The sequence below is a fragment of the Berghia stephanieae genome, chromosome 7 (assembly GCF_034508935.2).
Source record: "Berghia stephanieae isolate SIO BIC M18660-M18661 chromosome 7, UCSD_Bste_1.3, whole genome shotgun sequence".
NCBI classification, from domain to species: Eukaryota; Metazoa; Mollusca; class Gastropoda; order Nudibranchia; family Aeolidiidae; genus Berghia; species Berghia stephanieae.
This window is the reverse complement of record NC_088366.1, coordinates 40,874,179-40,886,678: the sequence shown is the minus strand read 5'-3', so window position 1 is coordinate 40,886,678 and position 12,500 is coordinate 40,874,179. Positions and strand designations below refer to the sequence as shown.

The window sequence follows — 12,500 nt, the reverse complement described above, 5'->3', positions numbered from 1 at the left end:
ATATAATATACATATGATATATATATATACATATAAATGAAAATAATAGCATGTTTCATTTTTTAAAATGTTAACTATAGATCTAGTAAAATATACTTATAACTATAGTTTTATACAAGTATTTCAACTTACGAATATCCATAGAATAAAACACAAACAAAATATATAATAGTAATAATAATACATTGCAATCAATTCACAGTAATATCTCATTGCACCTAGACAGGTTAAGCCAATTATAAATTACCTTCAGCCGATAGATAGTCAAAAAACTTTTTACAAGTTGAAATTTGAGAGCTGGTTCTTCTCTGGGTGTTTTACTGTGTATGACCGTATTTTCTGAGAGAGATGAGTTTTGTTAAATTTGGCATGTGAAACAATTATTCGAATAGCCAATCATAGAGGAATGGCATTTCCTAGTTGGCCCATGAGCTCCAATTATTTTGGTTAACGGGAAGGGTAGAAAATAGCAGGAAGGTGGGATTACTTATTGTCTCTAAAAGAGAGGGCAGAATGTACCTCTGCTCATGTTAAGATAGGGGGACAGAATAAGATAAGCAGGAAATATGCAGAAAATTGAACAGGTAGATATAGAGTAGATAAGGCCCAAAGCGAATAGGAAGGTGTAAGTAATAGTGTTCTGTTAACAGTGGGTAAGTTTGCGACATCTTGACTATTTCATACCTTAACCTCTTAAGCGAAAATTGGAACGCATTCGTGTTGACGAATGACTTACAACTGGGCGTGTTGACGTGTATTAATTCAATGTGTTAATTTCCTTTTGCAAACAGTGTCCATGTTGTCCACTTATCAATTGAAGAGTTTTTGAAAACAGACGGTCGAGCAAATGATAAAAGCTTGTCACAGACCAAAAAACAAACAAACCACGGGTTGGGTTTCACTGCTTCGGGAAAAGTTGAAAACTTCGACGCAAGAAAGTCAGTACAGCGTATGCCACAGCGATTTCCTATCACTGCTCGTCTATATATATATATATATATATATATATATATATATATATATATATATATATATATATATATATTATACTGGTAAAAAGCCCGCAATTTCGCGGGGAAAGAACTATTTTCATTCGATATTGTACCCACCATCATTTAATGAGAGCAGATTGGTAAACAACATTGTCTGTGTAACTTGGTACATCCTCTGTTGATTTTTCTGTGTAAGCCACTATAGCCTCTGACCCGTGACACAGCAACATAAAGTTGTCCGTGTGTGAAAACAGATTGTGGTAAGAAAATCAACTGCGAAAATAAACCTGAAGTAGCATACGTGAGCAGAGATCCTGGGGAGGCTTTCCGAAAGCTCCTACAAAGGGAAACAACTCAAATAATATTCCCTCAACTAACCCCAAGAAAAAATAAAACCTAGTACCTTTAACTAACCCTAATAGTAATAGGAAAAACAAACACCCTTGCACCGTTGCTAAGACTTATGGCTAACCCCAATTTTTTTTTTAAATCCTCCATCTCGAGCTGACCCTAATAGAAAAAAAAAACCCTCGGACTGCTTTGCACTACTTTTCAATACTCACAAATCAAAATGGCGGCCGAAAATCAAAACAATAGTAAAATTAGGAAATTTTAAACTTTCACAAATCTATCAAGGTTTGTTCTAGAGTTTTTAAAATGCTTCTATATGATGACAAATTGAATAAATAAACGCCTGACAAAAGAACAACGGTGAATGAAACACCACAGATGACTTCCTGCTGCTGTCACTAATGATTTATACTTATACCAACATCCCTTACTTATTATTTTTTGTATTTATTTTCAATTCCACTGTATTTATTTTCCAACAACAGTCTACACGTTTTTATATTTCATTCTCTAAACTGCATTACACAGTTCCTCCCCGCCTCCCCTCTTTTCACTTAATTAATTGCGCACCTTTTAGAAATATCTAGTATTCTATTTTAATTCGTGCTTCCTTACAAAGGAGCATACTATTTCCTGCCAACCAATGTTTTGTTTATTCATCTTAAATCTACGCCACTACCACATTATCTCATTCATCTGTGGTGTTTCATTCATCCTGTTTTGTTGATAAAGGGGAAACCCGAAACGTTCTAATGTTTTTACAAAGGAGCATACTATTTCCTGCCAACCAATGTTTTGTTTATTCATCTTAAATCTACGCCACTACCACATTATCTCATTCATCTGTGGTGTTTCATTCATCCTGTTTTGTTGATAAAGGGGAAACCCGAAACGTTCTAATGTTTTTCCATAAGTTAAGTAAAGGGGAGACATTCCGAAAGCTCCTACATCCTCAGAATTTTTTCAATTTGTATTTTCACCGTTGATCTTTTGTCAGGCCATTATTTATTCAATTTGTCACCATATTTTCTATTAGGGTTTGCTCGAGATCGGAGGATGTTTTTTATTAGGGTTAGTCATGTCTTAGTAAAGCTGCTAGGGTGTTTGTTTTTCCATAAGTTAAGTAAAGGGGACACATTCCGAATGCTCCTACATCCCTAGTATTCTTTCAATTTGTATTTTCATCGTTGATATTTTGTCAGGCGTTTATTTATTCAATTTGTCATCATATAGAAGCATTTTAAAAAGTCAATTTTGTTGCAATTTGTTTTCCACAATCTTGACTCAGAATTACATGAGAGGCCTCCAATTTCGCGTTGTATTTAATCAATTCAAAGAGGAAACGCAATGAGGCGGGAATACGTGTGTGTGTGTGTGTGTGTGTGTGTGTGTGTGTGTGTATGTGTGTGTGTGTGTGGTGGGGAGGGGCGGGGTGCATAACTCTTTTTTTCTTTTAACGCATTGACAATCACCCTATTTTTCTTGTCTACGGTTTATACTATTTTTTTCTTTAATGAGCGATTGGTGATTGCTCAGACAATGCGTACACTTCGTTTACACTCACCCATTTCACTCCTGCCCATACACGCACTTCTGTCCGTCCCCCCCCCCCCTCTCTCTCTCTCTCTCTCTCTCTCTCTCTCTCTCTCTCTCTCTCTCTCTCTCTCCCTCTCTCTCCCTCTTTTCTTTCAACCTCTGGTTATAATCTCTGTCGCCTTTCTCTCTCCATTTTCTCCACTCTCTCTACTCCCCCCTCTCTCTCTTCCTCTCTTCACTTCTCCTAACCTATTGACAAAGATAAAACACGAGCACAGAAATGACAGAACCATAAACCCCTCCCACCCCTCTCTTTATCTTTTATTCTTACTTTCTGCTTGTCTGGATGTGTAACACAACATGTCTCCTCTCTCTCTCTCTCTCTCTCTCTCTCTCTCTCTCTCTCTCTCTCTCTCTCTCTCTTTCACCCTCTCTCCTACTCAAACACACACAAACATAAACTATCCAAGCACACACACACACGCACACACACACACACACACACACACACACAGACACACTCATAGACCACCCATTACACGGAAACCCGATCAATCCATCAAAGTTTTACAACCCTGGCCATCTGAATACCTCTGGGCTGTACTGGGTTACATCACACATTCCTACTAAGAAGTTTTATAGTTTCCAATGTTGTTGAATGCTCCATTCATCCCATACAAGTCATTAAAACTTAATCAGTTAACTGCCTTACTGTGGAAATTCTCGTATTTACAAATTTGGTCAGAAAATTCATCCATCAACTATCGATCGATTTAAATGACCTTCTTCTTGGAAAAAACTCTCAAACCTGGGGTTTCGAGAAGTACCAGGTTTGAGAATTTTTGGCAATATGCGGGTCATTTAAATCGATCGATATTTGGACGAGTTTTCTGGCCAAATTTTTTAATACGCGTCTTTCCTCCAGGGTACGAGAGTTAAATGTGTAACGACAAGAATTTCATATAGACCTAAAGGAGATTGCGCAGGAATGCTGTATTCTTTGTCTCAGGCATCATTATCTTTTTGAAATTCGTCAGTGCAGTCACTTAACTTGGCACGAATGTATTAGAATATAATGTAATATCTTGCTGACTATTTTCTTGATTTGAGTACCACGCTGTTGTGTACTTGAAGATTCTTTTTTTTCCTCCACCATCAAAACAAACGGACCTTCGGGTCAGATGGGCTTCATGTTTATGAGAAATGCTTTGACAGATTAATTTTTGGAATCACAGGTGAGACCAAACACAAGCCTTACAATCTATACTCGCTAGTGCTAAAATCATGAACTCTGTTCATGGTGTGAAAGACCCAAGATTTTGGCTGGCCGATGTCTATTGAATATTAAAATTATGATCTGTGCCATTTCCATATCAAATACATACCGACCAACTTAAATTCTATGCTCTCCAGATTTTCACAGAGTTGATCTAAAAAGAGAATTCACCATAAGGTTATGCTCCACTGCATCAAAGCACTACGATTCAATATAAATGCTCTGGTGTCAAATACATAATACTGTTAATAACATCCATGACATAAAAAGCCGACAATTATAACTGGAAGGCTTGTTAGCTTTGAGGCCAGGACAGGCGTCAAACAGGAAAAGTCGCTCGCCATACACTACACATAATATCATTCGCGATTTTTTAATACGAGGATTGTACCAAATACAAGATTAAAATGCTCAAAACTCAATGAGCAATGACTACTTTCAATATCTGTGAAAAGGATATTGTATAGAAAATTTCCATGCACTATGCGCTCATTTAAAAAATACAGTTCTACGAATTTTGTTTTGCCAGCACACCATACGTCATGTTTACTATTGCAGAGTTTTCAAAGATTGAATTTTAGACTATTATTCGATTTTTTACCATAAGAGAGCAACCCAACTGAATTTCCCTCTGAATCATTGACTTCATGGTAATAATGTGATGTGAATGTTATATCAGTGATGCAACCTTTTCATAGAAGGTCGTTCAATCTTGAAAGACGATCGGCGTTCAGGAAGGCCTTCAAAAAAAGCCCAAAAGTTCATAATGTTGCCTCGGCACGAAAGATGATTACAATGGTGTTCTGTGACACCGAAGGTGTCTTGTTGGCATGGCAGACTTCCTTCCTACGAGGGAAACTGTCATTGCCGCCGCTATTGTAAAATACCGAAAGCTCCTCTTGCTAAGGGAAACGACCCAAAAATTCCCTTTACTGACCCTAAGAAAAAAACAAACACTAGTACATTTAACTGACCCTAATAAAGAGATAACAAACACCCTAGTACCTTTACTAAGACCTATAACTAACCCTAATAGAAAAAAAATAACTCCTCCGACCTCGAGATAACCCTAATCGAAAAAATACATAGGACTGCTTTGCACTACCGTTCAATACTTCAAAAAACAATGTTCATATTAGGAAATTTTAAACTTTCACTAATCTATCAAGGTTTGTTCTGGAGTGCTACATTATATTGACAAATTGAATAAATAAACGCCTGGCGATGATATTCACGATGAAAATACCAATTGTGCTAGACTGAGGAGCTTTCGGAAGGCCTCCCTGAAATACTATACAAATTGAGAGAACGGTGCCACAGAAACAGACCGGACGATTGAGCAAAGGCATCTCTTTGCAGCACAACAATGTTACCTGTCGGCTTTCCACCACCAATTCTGCAAACATGGCCAAAGAGTGGATTTAAAAGTGCTGTTGGGAGGTTTTACCTCATCTAAACAATTGCCCTGGACTGGCCCTTTCCGACTATAAACTCTGTGTTCCTCTCAAGAGACAGCCGGCACAAGGTTTGACGAGGACAAAGACTTGATCCGAGAATGGAGAACATGGTTACAAAGTCTTTTCGGAGAACTCTTCAAGAGGGGATCTATTCTGTGATGCACCAATGGCAAAAATGCAACAATCTCGATGGTCACTACACAGAACAGTAGTTTGATAACATAAGTAACTCTTGTGAAATTTTTATTTCGATTAAAGCAAGATTGTTGGCACTATAACTATTTTCACCTTACTTCGTGTACAACCCTCGTATGTTATCACATTTCCAGCTGTATATAGAATATTATAAATTTGATAAATGACAGATTACTGATCTCAAATAGTTTGCTCATTAGCAAATCGTGACGAGCGACATACGGCGAGCGGTATATGACGTTCTGTGGCGGCTTAGTTCTCCAAGAAGTTTTCCCATGACTTTCAATGTACCCTATAAGGAACCATAAAATGATGGCCTTGATATTGTGACTTGTCGCTTTTTCATTGAAAGTCAGTCATCCAACAAAACCTACACAGGCGTGCAAAATGATTACATAGTGATATATGCCGTAGTGCCCGGTGTTTGGGAAACAAGAAAAACGTGCGTAAATGCGTCCTTGAATACCAAATGCCAACGAAATCCACGTTTTACATAGGATTGTAGGATTTGTATTCATTATCGATCCATATATTTTGCGTTCTATTTGCATTATGAAAAGGAACCACACAGATTTTCCTTAAAATAATATTATTTTTATTTATTTATACCTTTTACCCATATGTAGCTATAGACATAGCTAACTAAACGCACCCTTATTAATTCTAACCAAAACGGTGCCAATAAGTAATTACAGTAACATTTTATATATAATTGTTACAATTGGAGTTCTTCTTGTCTCCTTTGTCATTATTAGCATTTTCAAAGTGTGTTCACTTAACATGCCCTTTCTCATGCCCAGTTTCGCTGTATCTATCTTTGCCGATTGAATAAAAGCAATGATTAATCAAACAGTATAAATGACTGGTGAAAAAAAGCCAATGATCACGTGTGTTTAACCAACGGCTCGGCTTACATAAGCCTTAACTAATTTTAAATGCTTGATTGACTATTTGGGACATCGGGACAGGCAGAAATGATGAATAAAGCTTTGACAACATGCCCGTCACTGATGACAACGGTGGACATACAAGAGAATAATACAAGAGAGAGCACGGGGCACCAGGGAGACGATTTGGTAGGAAAGCGGGTACCCCCATTGGACAAGGCATTGCCTGATATCAGTTAACCTCCACTGACCTCAGACAGGTAGCTATCAGTAAAGGTTAATCGACCCTTGATAGTTCCATCCACTGATAATCTTTTGTTGCTATGGTTCAATATGAACTGATGCTGATTATCAACTGTGTAGTAAACATGGGCTCTGATTGATCGGTAACAAAGCGATCTCCTTGAGAGGGGAATATTATGCGTTTTTTATTGGTTAAGAGAAAGACGATGGTCGGGTATCAGTATCAAGCATCGGTTTTAACTGCCGTTTGTTGCTATAACGATGTTGTTAAACAAAGGCTATACTAAAATGTATGTCGCTATTTTTTATTTTATTTTTTATTTTTTATCTTTTTTTTTTTTGGGGGGGGGGGGGGGGGGGGGGGGGTCAATGTCGCTCAACGAGGGTGTCGTAATCTAGAGGTTGCACTGCACTGCATTGTGTTCGAATGGTGCTAGTTTTATCTACACCTTTAACTTTAATCAAAAGACAACATGTTATGGGCTATTTTTCTTTTAGTTTAGTTACGTACAAGATATTAAAAAAATAATTGTAAGACGTCACAAAGAAAGGAAATGCGTTTATACCCATGGCTCCACTTCAAGCCACAAATAGCTTTTATTGTTCAATTTGTAGCAATGCAATGCGGCTGACGTACGGGATGTATAAGGCCTTTTTCTTTGGGATCAATAAAGTGAATTGTGTTTTTATTCTAAAAAAAACACGATTCTATCTTTCATTTTGAAATTATTGACCATCTTGCATTTCGTACTTCAATTCAACTTATCAAATGTCAATTGTGAAATTCTAATCAGTTTACCTATATAATTTTTTAATTTGACTTATTGTGTTCAAATCACGTGACAGCTACGTATGAAATTGAGGTATAACAAAAACACACAGAAGAAAATCTGGACGACGGGCCCCAAACTACCTAGAACCAAAAAGAATAATTAAATGTTTTACAATAACATACTTGATGTAGAGGGTTTATGTTGATGATCAAACAGTATAATAGATGTAGTGGAGGACTAGTTAGGAAAATATTATCTGCTGGAAAATAAATATTGGTGCTCGTACAACTCATCCACTGACATAGAATATTCCAGCTTCAAAAACATCTCACAGACAATCGAGTTTCTTCCCTAAAACAGCAATGGAATGGAACGGTGTCCCAGAAGATAATTGTCTCGCGCCCAACATTGGAAGCTTATCGGTCGACCTAATGTATACTACAGAGCAGCATTAATCGTTAACACGATACGCTGGCTGCCTATTAATATTATTACTACTACTACTACTACTACTACTACTACTACTACTACTACTACTACTACTTCTACTACTACTACTACTACTACTACTACCAGAGAGCGTGCTACTACTACTACTACTACTACTACTACTACTACTACTACTACTACTACTACTACTACTACTACTACTACTACTACTACCAGAGAGCGTGCTACTACTACTACTACTACTACTACTACTACTACTACTACTACTACTACTACTACTACTACTATACTACTACTACTACTACTACTACCAGAGAGCGTGCTACTACTACTACTACTACTACTACTACTACTACTACTACTACTACTACTACTACTACTACTACTACTACTACTACTACACGACGACGACGACGACGACGACGACTACTCCTACTATTACTGTTATTATTATTATTATTATTATTATTATTATTATTATTATTATTATTATTATTATTACTGCTACTACACCTTATTATTATTATTATTATTATTATTATTATTATTATTATTATTATTATTATTTATTATTATTATTATTATTATTATTATTATTATTACTGCTATTATCATTTTTCATTTGTATAGCATAAAACTTGTCTTAAATCATTCCCAATCGACGCGTTCATTTACATGGAAATAAATGCCGGTCGTTCCCAATAAGAGTTGTTTCATTTTCACAACTGGGCAGATTAATGTTAGATATATCTTTTTCTTAACTCCAGTCATGTGGTTTTAATTGGGAAACGAAAAAAAAATATTTTTCACATTTGTAAACTTTCAGGCTATTCTCTTTTCAGAGTTATTTTTTTTTGTATAGGACATGAAACGATTCAAAAATTGGATGTGAGGATACAAAGGAAAAATTCAGTTCAATTCTCGACATCCGGTTTAAAAATCTCAATTAAGTTTTATATTTTAATGTTTGCGCCTATCCTGGTATAATGAAATAATCGCATGAAACAATGAAAGCGTTTTCAAACGTAATCCATATCCTCGGCTTACTGTCGATTTATTATAAGTAAAGGTTAACATTACGTCCCAGATGTGACGATACAGTTCAAAGCCTCTATTGAATCCTTATCATATTTGATTGCATGGGATTAATGCCTAACTCTCACAAAACTATTTTTTTTCTTTTTGGCCAGATAACGTTTATTTAAATATCAATGGATTAAGACGGCTTTAACTTGTCAAAACGTTATGAACTTGGCTATTGACCCTACAATGTTCGTGAATGCTTTTTGCAACTTTTTGGGTCATTGATTTTTAAAGTTAACTTATCCTGGCCAAAATGAAAGAAAAATATATTTTCAGTGAAAAGCAGATGTATTGAAAGATTGGCAATTGAGTGAATGTTAATTGTTTGATTTGTGAATTCGTTTTCATCATTTTACCGGCTTTATCCAATCCCCACTCCCATCTCCCTTTTCCAATCCATAGTCGAGTGGTTCTGTCTCGTAAGAGTTTAGCATGATCAAAAAAATTGCCCAAATAGGTGAGAACGATCGTCAAATATTGGCCCTCTCGCGTTGAGTACTTGGGTAATATGCTTTACTGACTTTAACTCGTTCGACTCAGGTCAGTTATGAATATATACCAGTAATATGGAGTGACGAATTTTATTGTAAGTGTGCTCGACCAAACCAAACAGATGAGCAGGAAGATGTGTTTCCTTATGGTGAAATAAATGAAGCAGAGATACGCTCAATGGCAGGACGCATCTTTGAAAAATTCGCCATGTAATGTGAATGCCAATCAATACTATATTTAAGCATGTTTAAAGCAGTAAAAATAAAGAAATCTTTCAGAGGCTAAGGTTGTTCAAGATGAGTTAATCCCCGTATATGTAGCATAGAACTTGTTATGATAACTATTGCTTGCTTCCCTTTGGATAGGACACAGTGCTCTGTGTTAAAATGCTTCTCGGCCTTTCTAAAAGACCCTGATACCCAACTACTGTTCCTTGGATAGATGGATTTGTGCTCAAAATATTTTTACTAAGGTCAGACCATCGAAGTGTCTAATCATAGGCTCAATCCACTGGACCTAATTTATTTAAGTCGTGCCGTGTGTCTTCTTTTGTATACCGTCATAATAAATAGATACACTTTATATCACCTAGATCTACTCTGCCTACCAAAACAATGGTAACGAAAACACAAACATGGCGCGTAATTTGTTAGAGAGAAAATGGTGAGAGAAGCTATTTACTTACACCTAAATTGGCTATGGGTACCGCCAATGTGCAAAGCTAACGTAAATAGTTCAACGATCAATCTCGGTTCGGTAATAAAGTCGCTGCGCACAAATGAATGTTACATTAGGACGGCTAGATTGCGATCTAGATATGTCTAGAAAAAATTGAGTCATGTCAGCAACAAATGTTCTACATAGTGATTGGTTAGAATTGTTCAGAGATATCATTTCAAATAATATAGTATATTATTATATTATAATACTTTACACGTTACCCTTTAGATAACGAATGTCGGTTTATAGGCCAAGTACCCGTCAACACGAGTAACACACAAATATGTCAGGGTTGCCAAATTATCTATTTAAAAAAAATCAAGCTGCAGAAAAATGTCAAATGATCTGAAAAAATCCAAACTTTTTCCAGCCATCACTTATTCCTGCTTAGATAAATATACATAAAAATATAAATTGATCTTTATTTTCATATCTCTCCGCAATGTACAAATTCAATAAATAATGTACATTGCCTTGTTTGGTTAAGGGTAATAATTAGTATAATTCAGCTAATGCACTAATTTGCCTTGTCGTGAAAGTTAAATTTGGTGACACGAGATAAATGAAAAAAACCAAAGTGCAAAGCCAATCATCCCATGCCAAGCCCATTGCATTAAAACACGACAAGTTCTTGGAATTTGGAATAAAAAACTCCAATTGGCAACTCCAAAGTATGCCTCTGTCAATTTGTTTGATTAGGACGAGTGCTATGTTTGCTCTCACTAGACGTGTTAAAGTCCATGTAATAATCCGTAGCACAGTGATAAAACATTTCTCCAAATTAATTTTCGCCAGATTCCCCCCCCCCCCCCCTCCTTACTTGAAATGAATTGAATTGACCCTCGAAAATTCTTAGGGCTAAGACATGCGGCTATGTGGTCTTGTGGTGTGACACTCACTTCCGGATTGGAAGGTCCTGGGTACGTACGAGCCTCGCTCGGCACATAGTTGATCCTTGAAAAAGGCTCTTTACTCAAATTCTCTCACTGGCAGTAAACCGCGTTGTCTCTGTCCAAAAAAAATTATAACACGGCCTAACAGGCGTCATGTCACGTCCTGCATGTTAATTATTGCTGTTGGCCAGAGATCCCTTGTAAAGCGCATTGAGCACGTTAAGTGGATATATGACAAATCCTCAAAAAAAAAGCCAAGAAGTCCAAAATACTACTTTAAAAAAGAGTTCGATTGACGAATGTTGTATAGGTAAAGTAAAATATATATGTCTGTCCAAATTGGAATGAAAACGTTTATTTGTACGACATATAAGGGAAGTTTACTTTTATCGAAAGGAGCGAGGAGTGGGGGTGGAAGGGGGGGGGGGGGGGGGGGTAAGCTCGTGGTAGTGTCGGTTGATCAGCGGTAAGAACTCTAGTTTTGTAAATAATCTAAAGCCATGGCGTGTATCATCAATGATGGACCTGGTGACAGTGATCGCAAAAAGGCATTATGCCTTTCGGTATAGAAACATCGCGAACTCCCAGGTTTGTCACGGTGAGGGTCATTTAAATAGACCGATATTTCAAGGACGACTTTCCTGGCACATTTTAAAATATGAGATCTCCAGAGTACGGCAGTTAATTGGTTAAAACCAATAATTGTTACAGTGAGCACTGATAGCAGCAACTCACTTATCATTTTGTTTTTTTATTACGTCGCCATTAACGTCGCCGTGTATTGTGAACAAAATTTCAAGGAAGTATGAAGTTATGAACTAAAGGTGGCTACGCTTAGAGAGAATTGGTTGAGAACGAATCACTTTAATCGTCAACTAGAAACGACCAACAATTAGGTGACCCAACCGCATTCCTTCAATAAAAGAAATGGGCTGGTGAAGGATAATTTAATCAGATTTCTATAAAATGAACGAACTATTGTATTTATCACCCCCACTTCCTCATCCCCCTTTTTTAAATTAGTGTTTAGTATAGCCGTTTTAATTTGACTAAACTACCAAGTCTTGCAGAATGGACAACTGGTGAAACCCCCCCCCCCCCCCAAAAAAAAAAAAAAAACAAAAAAAAAAAAAAAAAAAAAAAATGTCGTCA

The 12,500-nt window shown here is 36.7% G+C and overlaps 1 protein-coding gene across 1 annotated transcript in view; it reads right to left on the bottom strand.

Moving 5' to 3' along the window:
* Positions 1-12,500, bottom strand: part of LOC144977236 (15-hydroxyprostaglandin dehydrogenase [NAD(+)]-like) — a 61,023-nt gene that overhangs the window by 48,129 nt on the left and 394 nt on the right. The window lies entirely within an intron of this gene.